We start from the raw sequence: 19,141 nt of genomic DNA, 5'->3' as shown, positions 1-19,141 counted from the left end.
TAATTTAAGCTTCCATGTTAGGAAACCAGAAAAAGAAGAACAAATTAAATTCAAAGTATGCAGAAGGAAAGAAATAATTAATAGTACATCAGAAATCAATCAAGTTGAAAACAGGAAATCAATAGAGAAAATAAATAAAACCAAAGCTGATTATTTGAATGTCAGTAAAATCAATAAGACTCTAATGAGGCTAACCAGGAAAAGGAGAGAGAAGACACACATTACTAGTATAAAAAACGAAAAGTGGGCCGGGCGCGGTGGCTCAAGTCTGTAATCCCAGCACTTTGGGAGGCTGAGACGGGCGGATCACAAGGTCAGAAGATCGAGACCATCCTGGCTAACACGGTGAAACCCCGTCTCTACTAAAAAAATACAAAAAACTAGCCGGGCGAGGTGGCGGGCGCCTGTAGTCCCAGCTACTCCGGAGGCTGAGCCAGGAGAATGGCATAAACTCGGGAGGTGGAGCTTGCAGTGAGCTGAGATCCGGCCACTGCACTCTAGCCCGGGCGACAGAGCAAGACTCCGTCTCAAAAAAAAAAAAAAAAAAAAAAAAAACGAAAAGTGAAATGGGTCATTACTACGGATCCCATGGATGTTAAATGGATAATAAAGGAATATTATGAGCTCCTCTGTGCCCAGAAATTTGATAACCTAGATAAAATGGAAAGAGTTCTTGAATGACACAGTGTGCCAAAATTCAGACAAGAGGAAATAGGCAATATGAATAGGCCTACATCTATTAAAGAAATTGAATCAATAATTAATAACCTTTCAAAATGGAAAGCAACAGGACTCCATGTGCTCAATGGTGAATTCCATCAAACATTTCAGGAAGAAAATCTATCAGTGCTCTACAATCTCTGAGAAGACAGAAGCAGTGTTAATACTTCCTAACTCATTATGTTAGGCCAGCATCACCCTGATACCAAAACAGACAAAGACAAAGGTATTACAATAAAATAATACTACAGACCACTATCTCTCATAAATATAGATGCCAAATCCTCAACAAAATATTAGCAAACAGAATTCAACAATGTATAAAAAAGCAGTATATACTATGAGGAAAATTTATCTCAGGTGTGCAAAGCTGCTTTAACATTAGAAAATCAATGTAACCTTTCACATCAATAGCTTAAAGAAGCTAAATCACATGATCATGTCAATAGACACAAGAAAGCATTTGACAAAATCTAACACTCATTTATGATAAAATCTTTCAGCATATTGCAAATAAAAGAGAACTCATCAACTTGATAAAGGATATCTACATGAAATTTACAGCTAACATGCCCAGTGGTTACATGTATATGGTCAACTGTTCTTTGACAAAGAAACAAATGTGATGCAGTGAAGCAAACATAGTCTTTTCAACAAATAGTGCTGGAAAAAACAGTATATCCATAAACAAACAAACAAAAAATGTAAACACAGAACTTAAACCCTTGACGAAAGTTAACTCAAAATTGATTGCAGACCTAAACGTAAAATGCAAAACTATAAAAATCCCAGGAGATAACATTGGATAAAACCTAGATGACCCTGATTTTGGCAGTAACTTATAGACATGACATCAAAGGCACAACCCATGAATGAAAGAATTGGTCAGCAAGATTTCATTAAAATTGACATTTTTTGTTTTGCAAAGACACTGTCAAGAGAATGAAAGGACAATACACAGACTTGGAGAAAATGTTTGAAAAAACATATCTAATAAAGGACTGTATCCAAAATACACTCAGTAGTCTTCAAACTCAACAATAAGAAAACAAACAACCTGCTTAAAAAATGATCCATGGCCGGGCGCGGTGGCTCAAGCCTGTAATCCCAGCACTTTGGGAGGCCGAGACGGGCAGATCACGAGGTCAGGAGATCGAGACCATCCTGGCTAACACGGTGAAACCCCGTCTCTACTAAAAATACAAAAACTAGCCGGGCGAGGTGGCGGGCGCCTGTAGTCCCAGCTACTCGGGAGGCTGAGGCAGGAGAATGGCGTAAACACGGGAGGGGGAGCTTGCAGTGAGCTGAGATCCGGCCACTGCACTCCAGTCCGGGCGACAGAGTGAGACTCCGCCTTAAAAAAAAAAAAAAAAAAAAAAAAAAAAAAAAAAAAACCAAGAAAAAATGATCCAAAGATGTTAAAAAAAAATACCTCACCAAAGAAGATACACATATGGCAAAAAAATAAGAAAAATTGCTTCACATCATATGTCATCAGGGAAATGCAAATTAAAGCAACAATAAGATATGGCCTATTAGAATGGTAAAATTGAAAACACTGACAACATCAAATGTTGGCGAGGATGTGGAGCAACAAGAACTCTTATTCATTACTGGTGGAAATGCAAAATGACACAGTCACTTTTGAAAACAGTTTGGCGGTTTCTTACAAAACTATCATACTCTTGCCATAAGATCCAGTAATCATACTGCTTGGTGTTTACTCCAAGAAGTTGAAAACGTGTCCACACAAAAACCTGCACATCAATGTTTATAGCAGCTTTATTCATAATTGCCAAAACTTGGAAGCAACCAAAGTGTCCTTCAGTACGTGAATGAATAAACTGTGATACACCCAAACAATCAAATGTTATTTAGTGTTAAAAAGAGATGAGCTACCAAGCCATAAAAATATATGGAGGAAACTTAATAATGGATATTACTAAATGAAAGAAGTCAACCTGAAAACACTAGATACTGTATGATTCTAACTATATGACATCCCGGAAAAGGCAAAACTGGAGCAGATAAAATGATCAGTGGTTGTCAGGGGTTGGCGGAAAGGAAAGATGAATAGGCTGAGAACAGAGGATTTTCAGGGCAGTGAAAATACTCTGTATGATGCTAGACTGGTGCATACATGTCATTATACATTTGTCCAGACCCATAGAATGTACAACACCATGAAGGAACCCTAATGTAAACCATGGACTTTGGATAATTGTGATGTGTCAGTGTAGATGCATCAGTTGTAACAAATCTAGCACTTTGGTTGGGGATGTTGATAATGGGGGAAGGTGTACATGCAGGAGGGTTGGGGATAGATGAGATATCCCTGTACCAACCTTTCATTTTTTGTTATGAACTACTCTAAAAAATAGCATTTTTTAAAAATCAAGTTTATTCTATCTCATCATCTATTGGAACATCCACTTTAGGGTAATTTAAGTGCTATTCCATAGTAATATACAATATCAATGAGATTCTGGTATAGATGACAAGAAACTTCTAAAGAAGAGACAGGAGAGTATCAGCACTAATCTGTTAGTCACCCTTGTATGGTTCCTTTCCCTTTATATTTAAGCAGTGTGTATGGTGGAGATAGTGGTGAGGTGGCAGGTAGGGTAATACCAAGATAACATATGGATGAAAAAATGTTACATAGTGTAATGAGAATTAGCTCTAAAAGGCAAATTGTTTCTATTTTAAATATCTATTAAAAGCAAGTCATATTAAGTTATGGTTTTTAAGATGAGATATTTATTTAAATATTGTCTAAGAGAAGGGGTATAGTATATTGGAGGTGGTAAAGAAACTCTCTAATATGTTAGAATATTAGTTTCAAATCCTGACTTAAACACTGAGTAGCTCTGAAGCCTCAATTTATTTTTTCTTTCCCTTTCTTCCTTCCTTCTTTATTTCTCCTCATTCTTTCTTTTTCTTTCTTCTGACAGGATCTTGCTGTGTTATCCTGGCAGGAGTGCAGCGGTGCAAACATAGCTCACTGCAGCCTCAAACTCCCAGGCTCAAGCCATCCTCCCACCTCAGCCTCCCTAGTAGCTGGGACCCAGGCATATGCTCTTTTTCATATTATTTGTAGAGACAGCGGTCTCCCTGTGTTGCCCAGGCTCATCTTTACTTTCTGGGGAAACCTGAATTTCGTAATCCCTCTGCACCAAGACTTCCTTAACTGTAGAGTAGGGAGTATGGAGTTATTGTGAGGGCTGACTAAACATTTTCTGAGAATGAGGCACCTTCACCTCATTATTTAATTCTGAATGTCAAATGTCATTATTTGAATCTGAAACTGATACACACACACACACACACACACACACACACACACACCCCTTATTTGGATCTAAGCCAAAACTGAGAACGTGGGCCATCTGCTGGTGACTTTTGGAACTTCAGATACGTGTTTCCCAGGCCTTAACTTTTGAGGGGATAGGTAAGCATCTATATAGAATGTCAGAATTGTGGGTAACCTTAGAGATTGTCCCATGTAGCCTTCATTTTTATAGTGATTTCCTCACATTAGGTTTTAGACAGTTGCAGAACCAAGACATGAACCCAAGTTGTCTGACTCCCAGTTGTGTGTAGACCTAAAGCACCAGGGGCAGTGGAGGATTGCTGTCACAAAGTGGGACAGTTTCAGACAAGGAAGGGCAGACTTGGAACACTGGGAGAGAAAACGTTTTCTTTGCTCCACACTTGGGCGACTGCACTGTATGCAGAGAATATTGAACTGTGAGTCAGGGTAACCACAGAAAAATGTTACATAATGGATTTTTATCATTGCGCCCTATATCTTCTCCACTCCAGTAAGCCTCCCCTTCCTGCCAACCCTCATGCTTATCTTGTCAGATGCTCAGATACTAACCTCTGCAAGTTTCTTCCTGAGTTTGCCTATTCTTTGCTTTCCTTTTATCATCAAAACTACTGGGAGGGTAGGGGATGATCCGATGAAATAATCTGATTATCCAATGGACAACATAATGATGTCCAGACTATGTACTAGGTGGAGGTGATGCAATTGTGAAAATGACAGATGTGAAACTTACAGTCTAGAGGAGAATCAGGTTAATAAGGAGTCACTTACCATAGACTGTGAAAAGCTGTGATAGGGAAACTGCTAATGAGGTTGACCTTCTTTCCATATTTGTATGGATTGTGTGAAATGCCTTCTGTAAACTATGTGTTTAAGGGTTGCTTTGTTTTCTTTCTGGGGGTAAGGGACTGATTTTTAATTATGTTTTTGTCTTCATCTTACTAATTTGTGTAATTTCATAATGTTTTCTGGATGCTAGTTATTTTTTGTTGTAGTGGACTCGGTGGTGGCTCCCCAAAAGTGTTCACCTGGACCTTACAAATATGATCCTATTGCAGGTATAATTAAATTAAGGATCCAAAGATAAGATTATAGGGTGGGCCCCAAATCTTTTTTTTTTTTTTTTTTTAGATGGAGTCTCGCTCTGTCACCCGGGCTGGAGTGCAGTGGCCGGATCTCAGCTCACTGCAAGCTCCGCCTCCCGGGTTTACGCCATTCTCCTGCCTCAGCCTCCCAAGTAGCTGGGACTACAGGCACCCGCCACCTCGCCCGGCTAGTTTTTTTTTTTTTTTTTTTGTATTTTTTAGTAGAGACGGGGTTTCACCGTGTTAGCCAGGATGGTCTCGATCTCCTGACCTCGTGATCCGCCCGTCTCGGCCTCCCAAAGTGCTGGGATTACAGGCTTGAGCCACCGCGCCCGGCCGGGCCCCAAATCTAATAGTGAGTTTCCTTATAAAATAAGAGGGAAAGACACGAGGGAGGCCAGGTGAGGATGTAGGCAGAGATGAGAGTTATGCCACTATGAGCCAAGGAGAGCCTCGAGCCTCCAGAAATTGGAGAGGCAAGAAAGAATTCTTGGGAGAGTCCTTCTCAAAGCCTCTTGGAGGAGGCTGGTTCTGCTGACACCTTGATTTCAGACATCTGGGCTCCAGAAGTGAGAATAAATGGCAGGTGTCATTATAAGACAGCCATGTGAAGACAGAGCCACACAGGGAGACGCACAGGGAGAATGTGCTGACAGAGGCAGATATTAGAGCGATGAGTCCACATGCCAAGGAATACTGGCAACCACAGTGAGCTAGGAGAGAGGTAGGAAAGGATTATTTCTTCACCAGAATCTTCCTAATTTTTCATCTGCATGTGTTCAATTCTAGAAAAGCATTGTCCAGGAGGATGCTTCATGACGAGGTGGCATACAAGTTGGATATTTACTATGAGAAAATAGAAGCAGCATGAAAACACTTGGGAGCATATATTTATCATCTTGAGCCAACTCTGGCCCAGCAGGTCATTAATGAGAATCTCTAACTCTAGAGCGCATTATTGGGCTCAGAGATTTCATGTCTTATGTCACAAAGGTTTCTATGGTCATCATCCTGCGGTTATAATATCTCAAAATACAGTCTAAGAAATAAAAAGTAACCTTTAAAATGAAAATACAGAGTCTCTGAAGAGTAGAATGAGGTATAAGTGGTGAACCTTCTGGAGAGCAATGTTTTACTGTTTTCTTTTGGTTGATACATCAGATTGTCTTAAATGAATGAATCCAGACTGCCATCTAAATGGCAGTTTTTACTAAACTTGTGGTTTTTTTTTGTTTTGTTTTGTTTTGTTTTCTGAGACGGAATCTCGCTCTGTCGCCCAGGCTGGAGTGCAGTGGCCGGATCTCAGCTCACTGCAAGCTCCGCCTCCCGGGTTCACGCCATTCTCCTGCCTCAGCCTCCCCAGTAGCTGGGACTACAGGCGCCCGCCACCGCACCCGGCTAGTTTTTTGTATTTTTTTTAGTAGAGACGGGGTTTCACCGGGTTAGCCAGGATGGTCTTGATCTCCTGATCTCGTGATCCGCCCGTCTCGGCCTCCCAAAGTGCCGGGATTACAGGCTTGAGCCACCACGCCCGGCTAAACTTGTGGTTTTAAAGGTATGTGAAACAAACCGATGCGCTGCAGACTTGCCCCTGGTAGGGTAAAATTGGTAGTAACCAAAATACAGCCAGATTCGATCAAATTGAGGATATATACTCTGAAGCCACTGCCAAATTCTTAATTTTAGTGGAAGTTTATCATCACTTGGAGTTGTAGTTTGAACCCTCAGCATGTTGTCTCAAGAAGATTTTTGCTGGCCAGTCCCAGATATCTGGCGTTTTGTATCAGCAGGACTGTACTGAATAGGCATGAGACACAATTCCTCAGGTCAAAGCTAAAGAATGTCATTAGGCCATTGTTGCATTGCTATAAAGAAATAGCTGAGACTGGGTAACTGATAAAGAAAATAGGTTTAATTGGCTCATGGTTCTGCAGATTGTACAGGAAGCAGGACAGCGGGCACCTGCTTGGCTTCTGAAGAGGTCTCAGGGAGATTCACTCACGACAGATGGCAAAGTGGGAGAAGGCATGTCACATGGTGAAAGCAGGAGCAAGAGAGAAAGTAGGCGGGTAGAGATGTCACACTTTTAAATAACCAGATCTTGGGAGAACGCACTCACATTAGCAAAGACAGCACCAAGCCACGAGGAATCTGCCCCCTTGACCCCACAATTCCCACCAGGCCTCACCTCCGACAGTGGGTCTTACAATTCAGCGTGAGATTTGGTGGGGACACACATCCAAACCATATCAGTGATTGTATTTTTAAAGAACATTTTCAGTCCCTTTTGTATATCTCCAATGGAAAAAAAAAAAAAAGATGATATTCATATAGTTCTGTTCCCCAAAAAAAGAGACTTTTAAAAGCTGTTGGCATTGTGCATTGCTACTTAAATCAGAGACAGAGTGAGCAAATTCCATGAGGTAGTCATGGTGAAAATAATTTTACGGTTTGTCACAGATTAATAAGCAAATAATATCCAGGCTGTGCAAACCCTTTTTCAATAACTTGAGCGATTATCAAAGATTACACAGGGCATGTTTAGCAAAAGAACAAAAACTAATAAATATGAACATCAATCTGTGAGCTGTGCCTCATTAATTCTTTACACACCAGTGAAACTGAAGTAAAGCAAGAAATATTCATCATAAAACTAGGGACCTGTGTAGAGAAGTTGTTAAAATATTATTTTTCATTAGCAATTTAAGAAAATAAATGAAATAGCTATTTCACTAAAGTGAATTGGCATTGCCTGGATTTGACACTTAAAATTCTGTTATGTAGTGAAGAATTAACCTTACCCAGAGAGAGGTCTGGCCTTTGTCCTCAGCTACTGAAAGGTGATCCCTGGGTTCCTCAAAAGTCCTGTCTGACGGGAGTATCTTTTTTTTGCCTAAGGGCTTTGTTCACTGGACAGATTAACAATGTTATTTTTGATGGGGCTTTGAGCCAGGGTGTTTCAATTCCCATCTCTGGAGGAACTGGAGACTAAGTTCCAACCTCTAGAAGGACTGAGTATGTGTCTGTCATTTGGGGTGTATGGGATTAGCCCAATAAAGCCTCTGGTCAGCAAAGGCTCCAGTGAGCTTCCTTGATTGGCCATATCCCATGTACATTTTCACATCATGGCCAGGAGGAGGTAGCACTGTCCCTGGCTCCACAGGAGAGGACAACTGGGATTTCTGGTAATGGGACTCCTCCTGGACTGTCTGCCTTGTGTGTCTCTTCCCTTGGCTGTTTTTAAACTGTTTCCTCATATTTACTCATAATAAACAGTAAATAAACAGTAACCATGAGGATAACAACTTTCAGTGATGTGTATAAGTTCTAGTGGATTACCAAACACCCCGCTCCCCCACCCCACCACACTTATAATTGGTGTCAGAAGTGAAGGCATTCTTGTGAGGACTGTTTTCTCAGACCCTGCAGTTTGATTAGCTCTGGGTAACTGTCTAAGGCCAGATAAATAATGGTAAAATAACTAGAAAAACAAGACAAAAATCCGATACATGCACAAGATAAATGAAAAGTGTATGTCTGTATATATATGTTAACATATACCTACTTTGTACAGTTGTCATGTTTTCTTGCCTCAAATCCTTTCCCCATTTTTTTTTTTTTTTTTTTTTTTTATGACAGAATTCCTCTTGCCTAATGGTTATCCATTCCAGATTCACCCACCTCCTACTGCCAGCATAGTCACATGACCCATCAAACCATGTCCTGGCTTGGTTAATAGGAGTTCACCCTGAGAAGAAAATGACCATTTCATATGACCAAACTAGGCCAGTCAAAATACTCTCTAGATTTCTCTGCTAGTCCTATTGAGGAAAAAAAAATTTCTCTTTCTAGAGTTGCCGGGACAACAGGATATATACTTGGAATTGTTGGTAGCTGTCTAGGCATCTTTTTTACAAAGTAAAGAGGTGCTGCTTTAAACAATGTAGGCCCCACACAGAAATGTCAAGAAATGGAGAGAGATCCAATGACATAATTTTATTTCTTGGGACTGACACACTTTAGGTTAAACTCATCATGCTTCCTAAATATCTGAGCCGATAGTCTCATTCTACTTTTTGTCAGACTAGGTTGAGTTTTTAAATTTTTTTCCTCTCACAAACTCAGACTGAACACTGTCAGTAGTGTTTATGATGGACATCTAGCAAATATTGAAAAATATGTATTGTAAGCACACTAAATCAATGCATGAATATGATAGAAATGTCTGGGATTATAAATCTTTGAATACCCAACCAGAAGTCATCCCTGCTATGACATGAGAGTTGTGCAGAGACAACACTTCAGGCAATGGCTCACTTTTCAGTGTTACAGACATTTCATCAGCAGTTCTCTAGAATACTCCCTAATCATGGTGATGGACTACATTACACGTATCAGAGATCATTTTAGTCCCTTTAGCTTTAGGAACTAGTCCTTTACACTAGGATCCTGTTCTTGGCTCAGGAAATCAAAGCTCTTCAATGTGAAGAAAATCAGAGAAACACAAACCCAAGAGAAAGGGCACTGCCACAAACGGAATATTTTCTTAAGGCCTGGATGTCAGTTGGCTAATCAGAAAGGCTTCCAAAAACTAAAGCATGTGATAGGTCCTCAGTACAAGCTGGGAGCATCTTGTTGTATCGCCACGGTGGCAAGAAGCAATCCAACTTGGCCAAGAGGCAAGAGGTCATCCAAAGAAAGGAATCCCAAGAAAAGAGACACTAAAGAGAGCATGTAGATATTTTTCTATTCTCTTTGGGGCAGTTGTAGCAATGTTTCGTATGACAAATGGGCTATACATTATTATAACAGTATACATTATGATAACTCTTCTCTATGTGTTTATATATATTTGAATAACTCTTACTTGAAAACTTAAAATGTAAGGCGAAGCCCTTTCTCTCATTCTAGTATAGGTAGTGATGCCACAAGGCTGAACTTGGAGTGGCTTTAGCCTTTTTCTCTATACTATTTACCCACCAAGTTTCTCCAAATAACAAAAGCATAGGTACTTTTGTCATGGCAAAGGCAAATTTAGGGTTTTTTTTTTTTTTCTCTTGAACTACAAATGACCCTTCATCACTTCCCTAACCTTCTCCTATAAAGAAATTCTGGAGCTGCTTTGAGTAATGTACATAACGAAAGTTCATAAACATTCTGTGGTTTGATATTTTCCCCCTTGTGCTATAGTTGTAAATGTAGATAGTTCTGTGGCAGTCATGGAAGACAGAGATGATTTTTTTTTCTGGAGATATTGAGGAGGTTTGAGGTGGCAGTAAACTACTATTTGAGTCTTCAGGAATTGGTATGAACTTGGAGATAAGGAAGACAAGCCTTTTGGGCAGAGAGAATTGCACAAATAAAGCCATGAATATAGAAAAAATCCAGTCACATTTGAAGGTAGTCTGTCATTATGAACTGGAAATGTCAACAGGCAAATGGTGGAAGGATGGGCTGGATAAATGAATTAAGACCACTTTGTGGACACTGAATGTCAGACTAAGAAATCATTACTTTATTCTGCAGGGAATGTGTCTTAGTTGAAAGATACTATGACATGATTAGATCTGTACTTTAACAAGATTAATTTTGTAATACTTTGTAGAATGAAAGATAGAGACAAAAGACAGGAGGTAGGGCTATCTTGTCATGTCTGACAATGTATCTTTTAAATTCCTTGGTTTTTTTTCATATCATACAGCAACCATGAGAACTTCCACTATACTTTGAACATGCGATTCTGCTGTCAGTAGTGACATTCACTTTCCATTTTCTCTACCCATGAATGATGGAAGGCAGCGCCACCTGACAGTGGGAAGAATATTCAAATAAGGTAAAATGAACCTCAGTTAACTAGGGAGGCAAAGGCTTCCACTATATACATAGTCATAGTGTCTTCTGGTTCTACATTATCAGGAATGACAATAGGAGGGAGGGAGAGAGGGAGAGAGAAAGAAAGGAGGAGGAGAAAATGAGAAAAAGAAGAGAGAATATGTAATGAATCTAATCAGTTTGGAAGTTTACCTAGGTTTTTTTTTTCCTTTATATTTTGTGTATATCATAGTAATTATTTGGAAACTCTTGTATATCAACTTAAAAATCTGGTATAGTCATTAGTTTTCAGCTTTCTGGCGACATGGTGAGATTATACTTTCTGGTCTACTTTCATGGAAAGATGATACCCCTTAGGCTTGGGTGTGACAGTGAGACAGTTCAGGACAATGAATTCTGAGTGGAAGTCACATGGGTCACTTCTGGGCTGGGACATTTGATTGGTGAGGTGAGACTTCCGGAGCTCTCTCTCTTTTTTTTTTTTTCTGGCACAGATGGTAGCTGGTCCCTCAGCCCACATGTCTGAGACAGGTTTCTCCTTACCAAGTCACATTTGCATCAATAACATATGAGAACGTTGGCCTAACAGCACCCTCCACAATACTTACTAACTTAATATTTTTCTAGCTTGATGTCTTCTAGTCTCTATTATGTGTAAAGTACACCTGCTGACCTGAGATAAAACGGTAGCAATCAGCAATAATTAGACTGCAGCATAACATACTCTGGATTTAACTGTAATTTCACTTGATTTTAATACTTCCCTTCCAGTACTTTATATAATACACATATAACACATATAAAGATATATAATATATATATAATATATAAAGATATTTATAATAGTGCATATAAAATATATATATTTATAGATAATATATGAATATATGATATATATCAAAATATTATATTTATATATTTTATATAAAGATAGACTATATAGGATATATATTTATGTGTAATATATAAAGGTGTATCTTATGTATAAATATATGTTATATTTTATATATAATATATAGGTACATATAATACATAAATATAAAATATATAACACACATGCTCACATATGTATATATGGCACACATATATAGGCTACATGTTATATATAGAGCCTATGTATTACATATGTAGCCTATATATTGAATTTTTCTTTTCTTTTTGCTGTATTATATGAGCATGTTTTGGTCTTGGCAAGCATCACTTTTTCAAAATAAACTATAACATAATCTTTCCTCCAGTGATGAATACTTTTGGATTGTTTTCAATATTTTTGCTACATATGTTTAACTTCTCTGGTTGTTGCCCACATCTGTTCAAGGTTTTGCACAAACAGACTTGGACAGCAAGTAAGGAAGTTAATTGTGCCTCCGTGTATGACTGACTGTCCATGGGGATTACTCACAAGTGCTTATGAATAAGATGATTCCTGCTGGTGCTACCTGGCGTGTGATGCTCCTCCAGGACCAACAGCTCTCGGGAACCTTCTTTTTGCACTTGATGCCACTGATGCACTAAATTCTCCACTGACTCAGGAATAGTCTCAGAAAAAAATGAGGGTACATTTCTCTCTCTGTCATTAACTTACTCTTTGTTAAAGGGTCACCAAGCAGTGCTGTTATTGCTGACACATTGCCCTAAATAGATTTTTTTTTTTTTCTGCAGAGGATTAAGATGTGTAATTATGGGGAAAATTTTCTAGGCTTCTTGCCTTTCATGTATGATAAATCAACTGGCCTGTACCATCAATTTTCTAGGCTTCTTAAGATCTGTCTAAACAGAAGCCACAGAAAGAGCTTTCATATTGTCCCAAGGAGCTCCTCAACCCACATTCGAATAAGCGTTGTATTGATTCTACCTCACCAGTTCCTCTGACAAGCATGACTGTTCAGCACTGATAAAGTCTAAGCTAAACTAAAATCTTTTCCCAAATAATGCTGAAATGAACATTGTTGAGCATGTAGATTTACCTGCATGTATCAGTTCATGATGTATATTGACAGATTTCTTTCAAGACAGATTGCTTTTTGGCAAGTCACATTAGCATCAACAGCATGAGAAAATTGGCCGAATTAACTCTTCAAATATTGACTAACTTGGTGTTTTTCAGGTTTGATAATTTGATGTGGAAACTTATAACATCTTGCTGCATTAACTTTTTAAAATTTGTTTTTCATTTGCACTTGTCATTGCTAAATAAAAGTAGAAATCATAATAAGTATTTGTAACTTTTTCAAATACATTTATATTCAAATGATACATATATTTGGAAGCAAAATAATGCAAATTATCTTAAGTGACTATGAACAATTTCTTAAGCTTTATTTCCTAAACTCAGGTATCACTCTTCAGAGAAAGCCTCTTTTCAAAATTGCTTTAATTTTATATTTTTCTCTAGGTCATTTACATAGCTCACGTATTTTTGACTCATTATTTTGAAGACTCATTGATTTATCAACTTTATCTGATGATTTCTAGACATATAAAATGAGCATTTAGCTCACTTAGACTAGTCTATTTTCTCCTCTCCTTACCCCAATGTTTGAAACTTATATTTTGCTTATTTTCTTGTTTAATTTTATTAATGTACGTAATCAACTTGAATCATTCTTTTTTTATCCTAATGAGCCATAGACAGTGTTCCAGTTATCTATTGCTGAGTAAAAACCATCTGAAAATATAGTGGCATAATAATTTCACTAATTTCACAGATTGTGGTCTGAAATTCCACCAGGACACAGAAAAGACAACTTATTTCTGCTCCAGGATATTTGAGACTTCAGCTGAAAAGAGTCAAAGACTGACGAGTTGTAAAGTGGTTGGTGGCAAAGTCATTTCAAATGATTCCTCACGTCTGGTGGATGATGCTGGCTATTGTCTGGAACCTCAGCTGAGACTGTCAGTCAAAGCGTTCAGAGCTTTTGCACATGGTCTTTCCATGTAGCCTGATTTCTCCATAGCAAGGCAGTTTCAGAATCTCAGGACTCCAAGAGCTGTCTCCAAAGAGAGCTGGTCTCCAAAGAGGAGGAGGAAGCTGTGTGACTTGAAATTTATGCAATGCCACTTCTGCTTCGTTCTATCGTAAGTGGAGTCACCCTGGGTGACCCAGAATCAAGAATAGGTGACAGAGATTCCACCTCTTGTTGGGAGGAGTGCCAAATAATTTACACGTGTCTTTTAAAACTGCCGTAGTGACCTTATGCAGATTGCTCAGGGCCAACCTACGTAGTACAGTGGGATTTCATTTCCTTCTCTATAGGTCTTGTATCAGAGCCACTGGGCCACATGAGGAAGAATGTCCTTAGCAACAAGGTCAATTGGGTTTTCCTTTCTTTCACTCCATGTAATGCTTAAAATAATGTTACATTTTATTATGCTTTGTATTTTGTATTTGAATCATTAATCTGTTGCATAGTTCTCATTTTTCCTCTCTTTAAAGCTTTTAATTGCATTACTTTTTCTTCCACAATTTGCCTTAATTTTCTCCTCAATTATTTCCCCAGTAGCTCACCTTTACCTTCTAATCTTGGAATCCTTTCTTTCTGGGTACCTTTTCTCAGGACTCCTTGTGTGTTTTTTTTGTTTGTTTTGTTGTTGTTGTTGTTGTTTTGTGCTAAACAGGGAAGGTTCTCGCCAGGCTTATGTTGAGATTCTCATTTGCTGCTCTCCTGCATTGGGGATATCTAGGCTTCCATTTTCTTGGTTGATTCTCTTTTATTCTGAGTTCTTCTCCTAAAGAAGGATATCTATGAGGTAAATTTTATGAGCACTTCTATGTATGAAAATGTCTACTTTCATTGTTAAACACTAGTTTAGTCACATAGGCAGTGTAATAGGTCAAAAATAAGTATCCTGTCATACTTTTAAAGGAATTTTCATATATTCTTCTAGAATCCAGTGCTGGTGATGAGAATTCTGATGTCAGTCTTATTTATTTTCTTTGTAAGTGTCCTGTGATTTTTTTTACTCACCTTTCTTGAATATTTTCCTCTATTGGAATATTTTTAAAAATTTATCTTGGCTGGGTGCGGTGGCTCACGCCTGTAATCCCAGCACTTTGGGAGGCTGAGTTGGGCAGATCTTGAGGTCAGCAGATTGAGACCATCCTGACTAACATGGTGAAACCCCGTCTCTACCAAAAATACAAAAACAAAATTAGCTGGGCGTGGTGGCGGGCGTCTGTAGTCCCAGCTACTCAGGAGGCTGAAGCAGGAGAATGGCATGAACCCGGGAGGTGGAGCTTGCAGTGAACCAAGATTGCACCACTGCACTCTAGCCTGGGCGACAGAGCAAGACTCTGTCTCAAAAAAAAAAAAAAAAAAAAAAAAAAAAAAAAAAAAATTATCTTTACTTTTGATTTATTCGGTTTTGTAAACAAGGTGTAGGTCTATTTTTATTGATTATGCACATCATGCAGTGGGATGGAAACTGCTATACTTTAGCTCTGAGAGCTTCTATATAATATTTTTGGTAATTTTCTTTGATTTATTTATTCTCTTCTAGAACCTCAATATATCTTGACTTTTCTCATATTTTACATTTCTTTCTCTCTTTTAAAATTGCTAAAATAACTTTCTCTTTTGATTGTTCCTTTTTCATAACACCATCTTATTTTAGTTATAACTTTTAAAACATTTTTTGGACTTGTTAAGGTGGTTTTTAAAAAAAGTTTTGTGGTTTTTTTACTCTATTATTTAATCTATATTTCTCTCTCTCTCTGTCTTCACTTGTTTTTTCTCTCATACTACTTTCTTCACTCATATGCCTAATGATCCTTTGATATCCACACAGATTTTTATATTGCGAGAATTCCTTCTGCTATTGCTATAAAAGGATGCTTGCCAATAAATTTTTTCTCAAGTAGAATTTGTGCTTTGGAGCGCCTCGTGGTGAAACAGGTGTGTTATGAACTAGCAGATTGCCATTTAAGATGAGCAAGTAGGAGTTAACTCTCAGACTACTGAAGCTCCAAGTCCCAGAAAGGGAGTGGCTTTCTGGGGATTAGACACCTAAGCCTTGCACCTTAAATGTCTCTATATGTTTTATTAAATTTTACTACAGTAGAGATTTCGGCTATAAGAAGACAAATAAAGCCTATTTTTGCTCTGAGGGCTGGTGAAGTAAAGGGGGATGAGGATGGTAACTGAGACCTGTGCCATATATCTCATCTGCAGACTTTCACCGAGTCCTTCTATTTTGGGCTTCACTTTTTACTTTAGAATTCAGCTTTACCTGTTGATTCTGAGCTCAGTTTGCAACCAGCAGGATTCTTGCCAACAGGGTATAGCCCCATCTTCTTGGTAGTGTCTTTGTAGTGTATTATGGGCTAGAGAATTATTTGTCTTTTCCATCTTCCCATGTTTCCATCCATATTCTTTCTTCAAGGAATTTATGGAAATTTCTCCTTTGCTGTTGACCACACATTTTCTGCTTTCTTAGCAGTTATAGGTTCACTGCCTAAACTGTTAGCTTATTTATTCATTCGCTTATGTTTTAGTCTTTTATTTGGAGGATCTTCAAAATTTTAAGAATCAAATTTCTGTGCCCATTCTTCCATCTTGAATTAACATGTTTTAAACTGAAGAATATATTTTAATTCCATAGACATTCAGGAGAAAGAAATGGGCTTCTTTCCTGTTTGCCATGCCAACCTGCTTGTTTAGAAGAGTCAAGCAAACACAAGACACCTGTTTCACAACAGGTTCTTAATCGTTCACCTGCAATCACTTGAGCTAATGTTTGATTTAACCGCACTGTGAAAATTGTAGTTTCTCCAAAAGCAAGAGTTCCTCATCTGCTGTAGCATTATGCACCTCAAGAACTGAATCACTGCCATAGACGACATCTGGATTCTGACAACACCGTGAGTATTTCTTAGAGAAAATATTGCAATGAGCAGCTTTATATCTCAGTAAAGGCCGATATATCATAGAAACTGAATATAAATATAGAGAATGGCTGTTTTGTACAGGGTGATAAAAGGAATTCCATTTGGTCACGACAAGCCAAGTGAACAATTTTTTTTTTTTTTTTTTTTTTTTTTTTGCATAGCATAATATTAGGTAGGAGCTTCAGGGTGTCTCAATTCCTACTTGGTTCCTGATGTCTAAAACTTCATCAGCATTTAATTACAAAGCAGATAACCCTGAAAATGGTAGCATGAGGTTGTATTAGTTATTTGCACTTCATATGGGTGAAGAAATTATAAACAAATATGTACAATAATATGTAAACATGAAGGGGTGGAAGCCAGAGTGGGGATGAGGTTCCTTTTCCTAAAAGAGGAGCTGAGGGTCAGCAGTGGAGGGCACTAGAGGCCAACTCTACTTGATCAAATGACTTGATTGTGCCCAGCATGTTAATTATTCCCATCACAGGCTGCCTTCTTGAGTCTACAGACCATATTCACATAGACATGTCAGAGAAATGGGCAGAGAACTTTTGAAGCAAATTAATATCATTTTCTTGTGATGTACCTAGAATTATTTATTTTATAAAAGCAGTCAATATCTACAAAACATTTTATATCATGCAATTTAAATTCACCGGTATCTTTATGGCACTCATTGTTGCATTAATAATGAATAGAGGTATCAATGTTGGAGAGAACTTGATGCATCATGAAAATAAGAGATCTATCTGGGAGACACATGATGTAATACAAGGAAATTACTCCCTATAAGTTACAACAGTCTATTCTCTCTCTCTCTCTTCAATGTCTATTTTATATTTTCTTTCCCCTTCAATCTCCAAACTCTCCTCCTCTGTCCCCGTTCTCAGCTGAATTTTTTTTCTATTTCACTGAGAAAATAAAGTTGATCAGAAAACTTCCATGTTCGCACACCATTACATCTTCTTAATGACTAGCATCTGCCCCGCAAACTCTCCTCACTCAAAATTTAGCACAGAGGGTCCTGTTTAGAGCCATCCCCACTGCCTGGAAATTAGATAGCTCCATCATGTCCTTCTTGTTCTCCCTGCTCTCTCCTTCATTATCACCCCTTCACTTCTACTAGATCATTCCTGGTAGCACACAAGCTTGCTCTTATTCCTCGCCTCTTTAAACAAACAAACCTTCTTCTTGAAGCTACTAAATGTGCCAGCTACGCACTGTCTATGGTTCCTCTCCTCTTATTCTGCCCTAGATGTGCCACTCACTGGAATGAAGTGCTCATGTTAACATTGCCAGTGTCCTCTGTGTTGCTCAATGCAATGGTCAGGCCTCAATCCTCACCTCACTTGAACCTGAAGTAGTGTTTTACACAGGTGGTGACCCCTCCCCCTCCTTACAGTTTTTTCAGTTGGCTTTCTGGACACCACAATCTGTTGGTTTTCCTCCTACCATTTCTGTTGCTCATTCTCAGTTTTGTGCTCTCAATGTTAGGTGTTGCTTTAGCTTATATTCCCCGGCAAGGAAATTACAGAGACAAGGACTTGCCTGTAGGTAGTTATTTTTATTAAGTGATTCCAAAGAGGAGTGGGGAGCCAAAATGAAAACTGAATCAGGGATGGAGGGAAAACCAAATGAAAGGTGATTTATTAAGTTGATTACAACTATTGTGACTAACTGAGGCTCAATCTTTCTGCGGCCTTTTTGAGAAACCAGAAGGTTTAGATGTAGAGAGTAAAACTAGTAGTGGCCCAGGCAACATGTAGATGAGGGGGATATTTATTTCATAGATGAAGGGTTGCCTCATTGCTGTTACCCGTACCTCAAATCTTTCTGGTATAAACATGCACTGGAATGGCTGAGGGGGCTACTACAGGCTCCCAAGTAGTGGCCAGAAAGCAAGCCCAGAGCAAAACCAGGAGATAACACAGTTCAGCTGAGATAGGGAGCTGTGAGGCTATAGCTGCATAGCAGCTGGCTGCTACAGCAATGGCTGAATTAAAAAGGTCAACAGAGAGGATGTGATCCAGGGAGGGAGAGATACTCAACACACATGCACCAGAGCTTGTCCTTGAGTTCTTTTTTCTACCTGTGCTCATCCTCTTGTTGAGACCCATTCGGTGTCATGGTTTTAAATACCATCCCTATGCTAACAACTTCCAAATGTGTAAATCCAACTCATACTTTTTATATATCCAACACCCTATGGGACATCTATGTATTCAACAGGCTTGCCCATCTTAACATGCCCCAAATGGTACTTCCAACCTTTCCGTTTCACACTGG

The sequence above is a fragment of the Rhinopithecus roxellana genome, chromosome 21 (assembly GCF_007565055.1).
Source record: "Rhinopithecus roxellana isolate Shanxi Qingling chromosome 21, ASM756505v1, whole genome shotgun sequence".
Lineage (NCBI taxonomy): Eukaryota > Metazoa > Chordata > Mammalia > Primates > Cercopithecidae > Rhinopithecus > Rhinopithecus roxellana.
This window is presented reverse-complemented; position numbering follows the sequence as displayed.